Source organism: Aegilops tauschii, chromosome 5, assembly GCF_002575655.3.
Source record: "Aegilops tauschii subsp. strangulata cultivar AL8/78 chromosome 5, Aet v6.0, whole genome shotgun sequence".
In the NCBI taxonomy this organism is placed as follows: Eukaryota; Viridiplantae; Streptophyta; class Magnoliopsida; order Poales; family Poaceae; genus Aegilops; species Aegilops tauschii.
In genome coordinates, this window is record NC_053039.3 from 559802037 (window position 1) to 559817545 (window position 15509).

Below are 15509 nucleotides of genomic sequence, written 5' to 3' on the forward strand. Positions count from 1 at the left end.
TCTTCATTTCAGTATTATGGGCATTCTTCCATTGTAGTCTGGCACCAACAGTCAAACTAGGAGCTCAACGGCCACCTGTTACTATGAACTTGTTTTCATCTGGCAGATAAGCTTTTGAGAAGATACCACCTGAAGTGAGATATATCGGTATCCTCTTCAGTCATGCACATGCTCACTATACCGGTCTCCTCGTTACCGGTTTTGTTCTTCTTTCTCATAGATGTGTTTCGGCATCCCCGTGACGTTGTCACCTATGTCTAGCCATACGATGATGGACGATGTCACACCGAGAGGGCCCTTAAAATATCTCTCCGTCATCGGAGGAGCAAATTCCACTCCCAAGCTATTGTGTTCCTTGTCAAACTTTCCGATGAACCTGTAAGTTGTCGTTATGATTACCGTGTTATAGATGATGTTTGAGCAACCCAAATCTCATCGTACGGTATGAATAAACTATGGTACTCTCAATATCTAAGGAACTAAAACAGATGTTAACACTCTGTGTTATAACAATTGACTTATGACAATATTATGTCAAAGTATAACAAACAAGTTTGGGTCGATTCAATTTGATTGTTCTTCTAACGTCATACGCTCAATGTTGTTTTGAGACTATTGTTACACTTAACGATATCTCAAGATCCGGAAAACATGATCACGAACAACACTTGAGCTAGTTTAGAGGCGTGACTAGGAATCTTCTTTTGCTGTTTATCATTCTTCATGTGCATATGAGTTTTCCACTGAATCACTTATTCCAGGTTCATAGCAGTTATAGCATAGAATATAAACTCTTAATCATGAACACGGAAATATAATAATACAATATTATTGCCTCTAGGGCATACTTTCAGCAATTTCAATATGATTAATTATGCAAGTATACTAATTATTTCAAGGTTATTCTTAAGTTCCATTACTTGTAGCTTCTCCATCAACCGTCAGAAAATAAAATTTTAATAACTACAACTTGTTATATGTAGTGCCACTTATTGCAGCTGGATTGTAAGATCCTGATCACCCTACTCCATATGTCAAACAGAAAAGTTGTTCTAGGATAAAAAATAAAAAAGAAAGAAGGGCGAACATCAACAATGATATTTCCCAGCTATAGAAGACTGGATAACAAAACAAACCTTTTCAAACAAGTTTGTACCATTTTGCAGCATCCTATTTGTGCGGGCCTTCATATGATTGAAGCCCTTCAATCTTTGAAAAAAGAAGATGATCTCTTCCCTTTAGATAAGAAAACCAACCTCCACAAACAAATATGTGCATTTTCCTACCAATATATACTATCGCGGGTGTTCTTATCTTCGAGCCCTTCAATAACTGATTTAAAGTACGCTTAACTATGGATGTTATTTTACGAGGAACGGAAAGATAAAAAGAAGCAAGAACTAAGAAGAAGAACACAACAATGACTTAATGAATCGTTTTTCCGTTTTATATTTATTCATATCTTCCCGTTTTCTGTTTTTAAGGCCCATACGAACAGGTATCAGACCCCACACCGACATGTATATCGGCTTGATATTCGAATGAATTACATACATAAATGAAATTGGAATTATGTGTATACATAACCAATGTCGTGAATCTTGGTATAGATCGGCGGCCCCCAAACTTGTGTGCCCTAAATCCTCGTCCCCTTGTAACCATGGTAGTAAGACTACTTTGCTGACCCATCGTTATCGTGCGTGTAAAGTGGGAGAAGATATAGTTCAGCGCGGTGATATATAGAGCACCCTTGCAAATGCGCCACATGTAAGTGTAATGGCTAGTCGTTACCTATTGTTCACTAGAATGTTTTGATGTTTGCTAGTGATAAACCTGATATCATGTTTCTCATTGTTAGCTCGAACACTAGAATAGATTTAGTTTGCTTGGCTTATTTTTGCATGAATTCAAATAGATTAAACATGCACGTCATATTTATTTATATAGTTGGTAGTTAGCACGAGACTTTGCATAACCTCGAACATCGTTGCTCTTTGTGGTTCAATATTTAAACCTTGAATATTCCTTGGGAAAAAAACTACAACAATACAACGCCTTTGATAGAACATAGCTGTAAGTGCACAACTTACTTGTTATAATGCTCTATTTATCTAGTGTGTAGTTTAATCTCAGCCCTATGTGTGTTAAAATGCGATTGAATCTTAATGTGCAGTTTTTAAAACTAGTCTGTATACTATAAGACATATGATGTTTGAATGCCCTTCAGCTTTTTTTTACAAAGGGTGATTTTTATTTGCTCAAAGTGAAGCATTAAGAGGATACAAATAGAAAGAGCACACATCCGGCCTCTGCATAGTTAGGATGCACACAGCCAACCACAATGCATGCACACACGCCGGCAAAAAGCAAAGTCATATAAGACCAAAGTTGTGCGTAAGCGAGTGAAAACGAAAAACCCAAGCGATCAAATTCATGATCGGCAAACTACAACAATGACCATATCCGCACCAATCTTCTCATGACACCACACGGACGACGAGGTTCTTCAACATCAACGCCTTCAGAAAGGGAGCGAAACTCAAGCGTCGCCATCACCAGATCCAACCGCTAAGGCTGGAATCTAGGTTTTCACCCTGAAGAAAGAATCAATCTGAGCATATCCAAGCAATGCCTTCAACAAGTTAACAACGTAAAAAAAAAACATCGTCGTTGCTCGGTATAACCGTTTCGGATCAGACCTAGGCTTTCACCCCGGAGCTCCAGGCCGGGTGCTCGAGTAGCACCACCATCGAAGTCACTCAAGTGTTGTCACCATCACTTTTCCGCGATACTAGCAGCTACATGTGATGCTTCCACCACTGCACAACCATCCCTCTACATCAAGTCGTCGGAGAGCTTACGGGAGGAAGAGGAGGTTTTTTCGTGCTTGGTCAGGTGAGTTTTAAGGGGATTGTTGTTGTTGCGACATGCATGGTAGCTGTGGTGGGAACACGTACGTGAAGTTTTTCCGTGGAGAAGATACTCAATCCACGAGGCAAATTCTTCTAGTTGTTGGTTCACTAGCTAGCTGCTAACTTGTCAATTGCTTGCGCTCTGAAAGTCGAGGTGAGATCCGGTGTAACTATGAACCAAACCCATCGAGGAGAAACAACAAGAAAGTTAATTCATGCAGAGGCAAATGAAAAGATCAGTTCCAATTCGATGCATTCACTACCCAAAAGCATTAACGCTACGAGCCTAAGAGCAGCAGGCGATGATTGTCTAATTTTTACTGTATTTTCCAATCAATCAACAGTCGATCAAAGCTACTGTAGTTCAAAGCTAGAGGAACAATAGAAAAATAGCACAGTTCGGTCCTACACAATAGACGATCGGAGGCGATCCTCATGCTGCAGATGGCATCCAAGCGCGCATAAAGTGCGAGGACATAAGCTGCGGCGGGGGAGCGTGAATGTCGTCCAGGGGGGCGTGGGCGACGACACAGCGGTGGCGGAGGTCGGCGGCGTAGACGATGGATCCGATCGTCACGTATATGATGTCCACGTGCCGGCGCGGATGGATCAGCGCCAAGCGCGGCACCTCCCCCGGAGGCAGCTCTCTGGCGTCCCACAGCTCCTCAAGCGCCACGGCTCGGTCCCGCAGCCAGGTCCGCTCCTCCTCCTCGTAGCTCCAGAGCTCAAGGAGGAGGACGGAGAGGTTGAGCGCATCCAGGGTCACCACCTGGGCGTACCGAAGCACCCCCTCGCACAAGGCGGCGCACCGGAGGCTCTCCAGCCCGGCGGTGCCCGCTGGAACCTCCCTCCCCGTGGGCAGCGGTACGAAGGTGATGCCGGGCACCTCTCCGAGCACGTCCAAGCAGAGGAAGCCGCGGGCGAGGTCCACCCATACGACCCGCCCGCCGTGCGAGAACACACCCTGGCCGGACCACTCCTTGTCGCCGCCGCCGCCCTCCACCTCCACGTCCACCGCACTCCATGAGCCACTCTGACTGTCGAAGAAGTGGAGGGTGGCCTCCGCTGGTGCTCGCGGCTCGAAGGCGACGACGATGTAGTCCGCGGCGGCGTGGGACAGGATGCCCACGCAGCCGGGGATGAGGGGTGCACCCGCGGGGAGGGGGAGGCGAGTCCATGTACCGGAGAGCATGTTGAGGACGTAGTAGGGGGCGGTGACGCCGTCCTCCGAGCGCGCGCGCAGGAGGAGGAGACTGTCGGCCACCGCGGCCACGAAAGGATACGCCTCCTCCACGGTGGTGAAGGGGCCGCTGATGGCCGCCGACACGGTGAGGACGCTCGGCCTTGGAGGGGTCTCCGCGGAGAGGCTGACCTGGACCTCGTCACCATGCTGCGCCACCGCCGCCACATTGGCGAGGAGGATCCACTCCAGTCGCTCCACGCTGTGGACCATCGTCGTGCCCCTGCACGCACAACACGGCAGCAGCGAGCGAGAACTCCTTGAGTCCACACTCCAAATCCGAGATCCAACCAGGGAGGAGATTGAGATGGGAGAGAGGGATTCCTCACCTCAGAGCCGAGGACGAGGACGGGAGCTGGCGCGGCGTCGAGCGGGGGCGGGCAGGGCGGAGCGGAAGCCTCCGCGGCCGCTGGCCAGGGGCCTTGCCCTTGCGCTGGCGCCAGACCCTGACCCGGCGTAGCCACCTCTTGAGGCGGTCGTAGTCGAGGAAAGCGTCCCAAAATGACTTCCACAGCCTCGTCGAGGAGAGGCGGCGGAGAGCGGCGTGAAGCGTCGCGGCCATGCGGTCGTCGTCGTCGTCGCGCAGGTCGTCGACGAGGACGTCGTCGCCGTGGGGCTCGAAGGGGTGCGCCGCGCGAGGGCGGCGCTCGGTGCCGCGGCGGCGGAGGCGGAGCCGCTCGAGCAGCCCGACGGGGCGGCGGCGGAGGGCCTCCTCGGCGTCACGCCCACGGCCTCCGAGGAGCGCTCCAGCTCCCGGGCGCGGAACCGCCTGGACGAGGTCCCGGAGGGCGGGGCGGATGGAGTCGGTGGAGGGCAGGCTCCAGCGGAGCTCGGCGAGGGAGTCGCGGGTCCGGCGGAAGTGGTCGGCCGGACCCGGAAGCCCGTGGAGGAACTGGTCCACGGCAGGACGCACGGTCGCCCTCCAACGCGGCGACCCGTCGCGGAACCGGGGCCGAGACGAGCCGGGGGCGCGGAGTAGGACGGATGCGCGGGTGGCGGCGGTGCGGAGAGCCGCGGTGGTGGCCGTGCGGACGCGCGCCGGGACGCGCGCAGCGCCGGCGAGGAGGCGGGTGAAGGCGCTCATGGCGGGCGGCGGGCGGTGCCTGGCGCGTGGTGGAGAGGAGGGGAAGGCCGGGCAGGGGGAGAGCTCGAGCGAGAGGGGTGAGGTGCGGTGCGCAGCGAGAGAGAGAGGGAGAGAGGGGCGGGGTTTTGATGTGCCGGCGCGGAGCGGAGTCGGTTGGTTGGGCGGTTGGTTTTGGCGGGATTTTCACACGCCGGCGCGGATCCTACTTGGCACGGATCGTCGGAGGCGCGCGCGGCCGGCGATCGATGGCCGAACCTTTGCGCTCGCCAAATCTTCTGTTCTTTATTACTCCCTCCGTCCCACAATATAAGAGCATTTTTGACATTAATGTAGTTAAAAACACTCTTATATTACGGGACGGAGGGAGTAGCTTCTATCTATTTAACTTAGACTTATTATTACATAATGTATGTATGCATATATAGTACTAGTAGCTAGTTCACAATTTAATCTTCAAAGTTCTTGAAATGCTTCAACGTGAACTTCAGCTTAGATTAATAACTAGCTAATGAAGGATCGAGGGGCTGGACTTGCCATCATGTACGTAGTTCGCAAGTTAATCTTGAAGCGCAAACTCGCGCCGCCGATTCGATGCCGATGCAACGGAAGGAACCGAGGGCGACCGACGTCAGCAGGTCAAGCTCGAGTAGAGCCCAAGATCAATAAAGTAAGAGAGCTCGAGCATCCACAATGTATGAATTTTGTTGCCTCTAAGCCGAATACACCAAACTCGATCTTTTAACTTTTTTGATTTATTTGAATACTCCTATTTCAAGCTATCTTTTGGCCGAATATACCAAACTCTTAAATGGAGCTTCCAAATCCGTCCCGTCCCTGTGGTACCATCCCTTGTCTAATTTGTCGCAGTTGAGACGTGGCATGAGCCTCCCAAACCGTCCACCCCCCATCCAAACGCCATGATCCTCCTCCTCGCTTGACCTCTCACCTTCTCTCTCTTCCAAAACCTAGCCATTTTATATAGCACAATCTGAAAAAAATACAAACATAAGAGGCATATTGGAACTATCATTTGTCCATGCTCCAATTAATACATGCATGCATGACACAGCACGTACTACGTACCTACGGCTCAAGTAAAACTAAAAACGGTTATATTTATGAAAGAAGGGAGTGGCTAAGTAGGCTAGAGATAAGGCACTCGCTTAGGGAGTTGCATGAGTACGGTAATCATGTAGTTGTGTTTTTGTTGCTATGATAATTTCAAGATTTTTAAACTGACAAGAGGGGAACTTGTCAAATGGTAGATAATAGGAAGAAGACCATGCATGTTTATCATTCCCATTGCCAAAAACATTATTTGGTGCACAATACCGAAAACTATTGGTCTCTTATGATGTCAAAACTGCTTAGTTGGTCCTTTTGTCAAGTAATCTTATTATCTGTGTGCCATGTGTATCGTATCACAGTCCGTACGAGCTCACAAACACAATGGCTCATGGGACTCATATATACATACGCAACTGACTTCATAAGGCGTACCACGTACCCAAGTTTTCCTAAAAAAAAGAGTTGTATCCCTACCAAACTAAGGAGTCTTGTTTGTGGATGACCAAGAGTACCTTGCGATGAGGTGAGGCTGCCTTCATAATTTGCATATTATAAAGTCGTTTGAGTCCGGCACCATGGAGGAGGGCGAAGATCTATTGTGCCCTATTTCGAGATCAACCTGATATAAGCAGGACTAGGGCTATTATCCGCCGAAAGGGTTGAAGCTAGGTTAAACTCGTGTCTTGTGTCTATGTGGTGACATGTGATGGCGTCTCACTCCCAATTACCTAGTGCGACTAACATATTGCTGAGAGGCATCCGACGTAATTGTCCTCAACAGTTTGGTCGGTGGATCAATGACGTGCGGTTTCACGTGCGTGGTGGCTACGTAATCAAGGAAATGGGAAGGTGGAGGAAGTTTATCTGAATACTAAAGTAAGAAGGAAAATTAGGGGGAAATCCGTAAACTATATGACAAATTGGATTTACTAGCCATAGAAATTTATTCTAAAACACATTTTTTAATCAAACATACATTAAAAACAACAAATTTAGAAGAAACGTGAAATTTAGAATAATCGATTGTGCCATAGAAAGTTATTGAACTATCAAAGAACTAAAACATGAAATATAAAAAGTGAAACATTTTTAGTTTGAACCATTCCCATGGTTCCAACCGAGTATTTCAAAATGCCAGGCATTTTAAAACATCCTAATAATCTGGAGTAACTTCATGGATAATCTGTTTACCTCTTGATTTTTTTATCTGTTTTCTTTTCCATGTTTTTCCTTTTGCTCCTTGATTAAGAACTATCAACTTTGTTAGGGTCAATCTGGCATGAGTGTTGCCTAGTAATAACAAGAAATGAAGAATACCAAGTATATACTCCCTTCATCCAGAAATAAGTGTCGTGGTTTTAGACACTTATTTCTTTTCTTTTTTTGAAATGAAGGCGAAAGTTTTGCCTCATCTCATTAAAAGTTTTAGACACTTATTTCTGGACGAAGGAGTACATGATTGGAGCGGGAAAAGCACATGGTAATTATTTTCGGGAGTATATATAGTGAACTTCCGTCCCATCCCAGACGCGTGGGAGGCGACCGCAAAGAAAAGTAAGGTGTACCACCTCAACAGAATTTGTTTTTTCTTGTGTGTGGTAAAAATTCATGTAATTTATTGTTTGAAGTAGTTTGTACATGTTTGGATGCGGATGCGTGAACTTGTTTGTACATGTAATTTGTTGTTTGAAGTAATTTGTACATGTTTGGATGCGGATGCGTGCTGTAGGTTGCATGCAGGATCCGTAAATGCTTTATATAGGAAGGCGAAATAAATGAGATGTAGATAGACGTACAGCCGTACAGGTGTAATGCCATCCTCGAATAATTCAACATGCATGCATGCATGCATGAGCGGCATACCGCATGTTGTACGTGGTGCATGGCCCAAGTAAGAGGCGCGTACCCCTCAAGAAAAAAGTAAGAGGTACGTACACTCATGAAGCATGCATGAACTGCAAGTCAACAAACTAGTTGAGGGGCTTTCTTTCTTCGAGAGGAAAGAAAGAAAAGCGACCTCAGCCAGGCGAGTAGCCTTCCCCGCCGTCCTCCAGCAGCTCTCGGTCGTCGGTGATGAGGGAGTTGCCGGATCCGCGCGAGTAGGTCGTGTAGATTTTGGTTTTCCGCCCTAGTAGCTCAGATTTTTTGGGTCATTCAACATCTTGGCTTCGGCGATAGCAATGGCGACGATGAATAAAGAAGCTATAAATCCTTCCCCTTCGAGGCGATCAGCCATACAGTAAGGGGTGGATTTGGAAACCGGTCTATTCAAGTTAGGATGATGTGGCGGCGGCAACATCCTTATGTTGAACTTGGGTCCTCGGGCTCCACCGTTGGCGTTTTTTCCAGCGCCGGCGCGAAGCTTGGGAGGTAGTATGGTTTTCTCCTCCGACATCTTAGTGGGGGCGGGGCAGGGAAGGGGGGGTGGGTGCTACCTTGGCCTGTTTTTTTCAAAGGCAATGGCTAGCTTCTCCTTTGGTAAACTATTTTGGAGGTTCAAAAAGTTGCATATCGGCGATGGAGCCGCATCGAGCTCAAGTGAAGAGGTGATTCGTTACTTTTTCCTTTGATGGTTGTTGCGGTTGTGCCGGAGGTAGATGATGGCGTTGGAGTCAAGCTCAGGAAAGTCGTCAGTCTTGATTGTAATTTTCATTCTGGACTGATGGTTCTTTGTGCAAAGGCTAGCATTCCGTAGTTTTTTCAGTTTTGCCAGGTCAGTTTGTACGTGACTTGTACAAGTCAACAACTAGCAGCCGCCATGGCGCATCTCCCTCGCAAAAAAGAAAACAAAAACATGGTGCACCAGCATTGTCCGCATCAAATTAAAGCAGAAGGAGACATTCAAGTAGTAGTTTTCTCTTAAACCGAACTTTATAAACTTTGACTAAGTTTATAAAATGTTACCATTAGACTCGTCGTTGAATATATTTTCATATCATACATATACTTGTTATTGTAAATGTTCATAATATTTTCTACAAACTTGGTTAAATTTTATAAAAGTTTGGCTCATAATAAAGCAAAGCAAAAAATGTTGTAAAATTTATAAGACTCTCCCTCGTGTCCGCTCTGATTGTATGGAATCATCATCATCATCTTGAAACATGTCCCTCGTTGTATGGACCACAAATGCTACAGAAATCCTACTACGGAATCCACAAATGCTCCCTGCTTATATTTATGGCCGTATGCATCGTTCTGATGCAGAGGCCGGAGGATAACCTCCTTTCCGAAGAAAAAAAAAGTCCCCTGCTACAGGTACAGCAGCGCCGCCACCACCGCAGGCGGCAGGTCCGAAGCTTCCGCGCAGGGCAGGAGTGGTGCCGATCGCGCCACGCGGCGAAGCAGTCCACGCCGCCAAAGCCGTCCGCGCCCGAGGCGCCGCGGCCATCTGCATCCGCTTTGAGCGGTGCAGGGTGTGGCCAGAGGGGCTCCCCGGCAGCGAGCTGGCTGCCGGGCTGGCCAGGTGCGTCAGGTTCAAGACCGTGCTGCACGCGCCACCAGCACCAGGTGCCCAGCGAGAAGACGACGCCCCCGACGTTCCGTTGCCCCTCTCGGTGCCTGCAGTGCGAGACGTAGCTCACGTCGATGGAGTCCACCGGCACGCGGAACCTCCACCTCCGGTGCCGGACCAGCCTGAAGCGCGTCATGGTCAAGGTGAAAGGCCCCGGCGAGACGACGTGTACGTGCAAGCGGGAACGACAACGTCTTCAGAGTTAAGATTGCCCCTTCCGATTACAATCTCCAGGTCCAGGAAAGGATGCCATATACTACTACTAGCTACTACTCCCTCCGTTCTAAAATACTTGATTTCCATTTGTCCAAAAATGGATGTATCTATATACTAAAACATGTCTAGATACATCTATATTTTGACAAATGGAAGGCATGTATTGTGGAACGGAGAGAGTAGTTCATAAACCTTTTTTTTTAATAAAAACAACTATAGCTCATGTGATAAACCTTGCAATAGATGTAAACTTTTCTATTTTTCCTTGGAAACATACATCCATGCCAAGATTATATAATAATTGCTTGATACAGTATATGTATATGTAGCACTATATGTTTGTTACTGAATGTTGTTGGTCCAGAGTCCAGACATATGGGGAAGGCTGCTAGAGAATTTACATGTTGGAAAACTTCAGCAGAGGTCGGCCAGAAGTTCAGCAATGGATGCTGAATATAAGTAAGAGCAGGAAAAGTGAGGTTTGATCATGACCGGAATACCGAAACCGTACTGCGGGTGAAGAAGCTGTAGAAATCCTACAGAATCTACTCTCTCTTTCCCCTGTGCTGTGCATGTGTATCATCTCTCTTCTTCACAACCATATACCACTATCCACTTTGATCTGAAACACGGACCATCTGGCAAGAGCCGTATCAGTCCTCCTCGTCATCGGGGGCCCAGGAACGAGGCAAAGGACTTGCGAAGCTTGATGATGGATCTGTCACCCTACCCTGCAACACACAAACACAGGGTTGCTTACTTGTCCAGGAGAGAGAATTACAGGGTAGCACCGATAAACATTGATTCAACTCCGTTAAAGCTGTGTGGTTACACAAGACCAAAGTACCAGTTGTAGTAATCGGCGCAGAGTGTTGAACAGACCTGATTCAACTTCTTCAGAGATTCTTCTGCATCTGCTAGCTTCTCTGTAACTCTTTTCTCAACATCAGAAATACTAGTCTCTTCCTTCTACCCTGTTTAAGTGATAGTATTTGTGCAAGAGCAAAGAATCTTCCACACATAAGAACTGTTCAAAAGACAAGCTACTACAGCAAACATCTTTCCTACTACCTCCGTTTCTAAATATAAGACGTTTTGGCAGTTTAAATCGAACTGCCAAACGTCTTATATTTAGGAACAGCCGAACAGGGGAGTACATAAGTAGTGTAACCATCTACTTACTTTGCAGCTCATACTGAACTATCAGCTTCTCCTTTTCAACTTCAAACTTTGAGAAAAAAATCTGCAGAACACGACGTGTGGACAAGTAAGTAATCGACAATAGAGATCATTCATTATGTGGCAAGAAACTACAAATTCAGGTCTCATTATGCGCAAGTATAACATGAAGATATTGGCTCATCCTTTCAAACAAATGATAAACAATTAAGTGTATTTAATAGCCAGTAGCACGATTTCTCATAAACTGCACACACAGTTTGACCAGCTTAAAAGGTTAACAAAGACATGGTTTTCTTTGGATAACTTTTGGCAATAATTCTCCTACATGTGTCAGGGAAACGATAATAAACTCATTTATACGCAAATATGCTTATATAATTAGACAGGAAGCAGCTACTGTTCTTCTAGAGTCAATAGCTAGGGCAAGAGCAGACTATGTTCTACATGTATGTATTTATCGTAACACGTAGGGTGTATATATGCCATAGACTTCAGAAAATATGGTAGCAGACGCCCATTCGGCGTCCCTTTGAAATTCTGTATGTGTGAAGCCTTGTCTTTGCAGAACTTGTCATGAGTGTGGCTTGAGATTTGGTGTAGTCGGTCTTCAATGAACCTTCACACTGCACTAAAAATAAAGCTGGGAACCAAACTATTTTAGATAACCGGATGCACATCATTGTATCAATAGAAGTTCAAAAACCACTTTGGAAGCCTTCGTTAGAGCTTTAAGAACCTTCTGCCAGCTAATGCAATCAGTAACATTTGTCAGCATTCAGACTACATTTCAATGGACATTCACAGTTTTCATTATCAAGAACTAGCTTACGTATGTGTTCATGTTGAAGCAATGAGTAAAAAAAGAGCATACCAAATCTTTACTATAAAAAGGATAGCAGAAATTTCTATTCCTACACACAGAAAGTTAAAGACGAGTGAAACAGCTCAGTTCACCTTTCCTTCTCAAACTGTCTTGGTGTCCTGTACCATAGATTGAATCTCTGTTGTAACGCTGAAAGTTAAAAGAATCTATTTAAATTCTACCAGCAGCTGAAATGTGTGCAATAGACATAACTTGGGACCTTTGTCAGACAGGAAAGGCTCAAATTTTGAGCCACTGAATATACACACTGAGAGGTCATCAATTTATCATATGAATCTATCCTTCATACCGGTGATCATGTATGCTATGCTTCCTTATAAGTTTATGATCAACTGCCACAGCATTACAAAGTGCCTAAAATGTCTCTTATAAGTTTATGATCTACTGGCGCAGCACTACATGCAAGACCTAAGCAGTCATGACCAATCAGGAAAACCATGGTATGCTGCCCTGCTAATTTGGAGATGCGAACACAGATTTCCAGTGTCTAAATGCAACACAGCAGGTAGAAACAGTAACATGACTCCGAAAGTCCTTGCAGGCTATTCTGAGAATGAGTCAGGAGAAAAATAGGAAGGTGGATGCATATATTCGATCAACAAAACTAGTTATCGTTCCACAAAGAAGGCGGATAAATCGTGTTCAAACCAATAGGTGCACACAACGCTTCCAGGTCCTATCATTGCATCAGTACATGCCCACTTACTCCAATCATCAGATGGGCACCCGAACATACAGAAACAACATGGCACTCATATTCTAGTTCTCATCCGATTACAGACTTCTGAAACCTAAATTCAGATACAGGCATACAGCAGGCTAAAAGCACCGATAACGCTCATAACTCCAAAATTCTACCATTGAAGGGAACAAATATCCCATAAGTTTATGATCAACTGCCACAACATTGCAAAGTGCCTAAAATTTCTCTTACAACTTTATGATCTACTGGTGCGAAATTACATACGAGACCTAAGCAGTCAAAAACAACCTGACAACCATGGTACGCGATCCTGCTACTTCGGTGATGCAAACATAGATTTCCAATATATAAATGCAATACAGTAAACAGAAACCCTTACATAACTCCCAAGTCTTTGCAGGCCATTGTGAGAGTGAGCCAAGAACAAAATGGGAAGGCGGAATACATATATTCTATCAAAATAACTAGCTATAGTTCCACAAAGAAGGTGGATAAATCGTCTTAAACCAACCGGTGCACGCAGCACTTTCAAGTCCTATCGTTGCATCTACCATACCCACTACTCCAATCATCATATGGTCACTCGAACTTTCACAAACAATATAACACTCGTAAATCCTAGTTCTCATCCAATTACAGACTTCTGGAACCTAAATTCAGGTACAGGCATACAGCAGGCTAGAAGCACTGATAACACTCATAACTGCAAAATCATACCATTGAAGGGAACAAATCTCCCATAAGTTTATGATCAACTGCCACAACATTGCAATGTGCCTAAAATGTCGCCTTGCTAGTTTAGGATCTACTGGCGAGAAATTACATACGAGACCTAAGCAGTCACAAACAACCTGACAACAACGGGGTGCTGTCCTGCTACTTTGGTGATGCGAACATAGACTTCCAATATCTAAATGCAATGCAGTAAACAGAAATAATAATATAACCCCCAAGTCTTTGCAGGCTATTTTGAGAGTGAGACATGGACAAAATGGGGAGGTGGATGCGATGCATATATTCGATAAAAAAAAACTAGCTATGGTTCACTCTGAACAAGGTGGATAAATCATGCTAAACCAAAAGGTGCACGCAACACTTCTAAGCCCTGTCATTGCATTGGTACCTACTACTTCAATCATCACCTGATCGTTCACAAACAACATGACACTGGTAATTCCTAGTTCACATCCAATTACAGACTCCTGAAGCCTAAATTCAGATACAGTGCATACAGCAGGTTCAGATACAGTGCATACATCAGGCTCGGATACAGGGCCTACAGCAGGTTCAGATACAGGGCATGCAGAAGGTTTGGATTCAGGGCAGGCAGCAGGTTCAGGACTCCAGGTACTCGTAGCCACTGAACCCTAGTGTTGCAGGCAACAAATCTCCCATAAGAGTGGGGCTGGTAGAAAGAATGCGCAGACAAGCATTGCGAAATTGACCGGGGAGAAACATGGGGAGGTGGAATCACCTGGAGATGGCCTGCTCGGTCTTCTTCTGGCCGTCCTTGTGAGCCTTGTCCTTGATGTGGCGCAGCGTCGTCACGATCTGCTTGAAGTCATTGTCTCGGCGGATCCCGTCGGAGCAAACACCCAGAAATCATACGGCCAAATCAGTGAAGCACGCGAAAATCCGACACAAATCGAGCGTGGGGGAGAGGAGGAGGAGGGGGCGCGGCCAGGAAACCCTCGGTCTATTCCATCCGAGAAACGCCGCGAGCGGGACGCGCCGAGCGCAGAGCAGCGGCGCGAATAGCTGGGGAGGGAGGGGGAGGAGGCACACCTGTCGAGCTCGAGCTCGCGGTCGCAGTCGTCCATGTCGCGCCGCCTCTTGTCGGACCGTGGTGCCTCGTCCGGGTCCTGGGCTCCACCCCTCTTGCCGCCGCTCGCCCTCACCTTCGCGGCGGCCGACATCGCTCGCCGGTGGGCGGCGGTGGTGGTGCTGGACGACGATTGCTGGACGACCGGTGTGTGCGTGTGCGTGTGGGGTTTCTTTTTTTCTTTTTTCTTTTTCGAGTAACTCGTGTGCGTGTGGGTGTGGATGTGTGAAGGGGAGGAAAATACTGCTAGCCCTTTTTCCCTTTTGACAATTCTACTTTTTTTTGCGGGGATTTTGACAATTCTACTATATAAATCCTTTCCCTTGCTAATAACATAGTCTTACTTAAAAAAGGCTAATAACATGATCTGTGGCGTTTACATTTTTCCCCGAAAACCTAAAACCTCTGTCGGTGGCTAGGGTAATTAGGGCTTCAAGGGGACCCGTCTTCTGGCACCGTCCTTCGGCGACTCCCACCGCCGACGACCTCTCGGTCGTTGGTGGGGAGGGGTTGTCACCGGATCCCGCGCATACAGGTCATGTAGCTTTGGGTTTTAGGGTCATAATAACTTAGGTTTTTGGTTGTTCGACGTCATGGCTTCGGCAAGGGCGACGGCGGCGTCGAATAATAAAGCTTCCTTCCTCAACATGACGTTCTGCTCGTTGGTGGGTGATGGATCTGGTTGCTAGTATGTTCATGTGGGGATGGTATGGCAGCGACAATATTCCTATGGTGGATTTGTATCCTCGGACTCTGACGTTGTGACGATGTTTGCTCCATCGTCAGCGCAGAGCTCGAGAGGTAGTGCAGGAGCGGATGTAGATAGCGATCTGCGTCGATGGCAACTGGAAGATGGTGGATCATGTTTTGGGTTCTAGTTGGCGG

The 15509-nt window shown here is 46.7% G+C and overlaps 1 long non-coding RNA gene across 1 annotated transcript; it reads right to left on the minus strand.

The window, feature by feature from the left end:
- Window positions 1-10285: 10285 nt before the first annotated feature.
- Window positions 10286-14552, minus strand: LOC109781580 (uncharacterized). Its single transcript, XR_002237350.4, has 5 exons — window positions 14277-14552; window positions 12171-12228; window positions 11217-11277; window positions 10917-11008; window positions 10286-10765 (listed from the first exon to the last, which is right to left on the minus strand). It is a non-coding gene; the product is annotated as an uncharacterized lncRNA (long non-coding RNA).
- Between the last annotated feature and the right edge of the window lie 957 nt (window positions 14553-15509).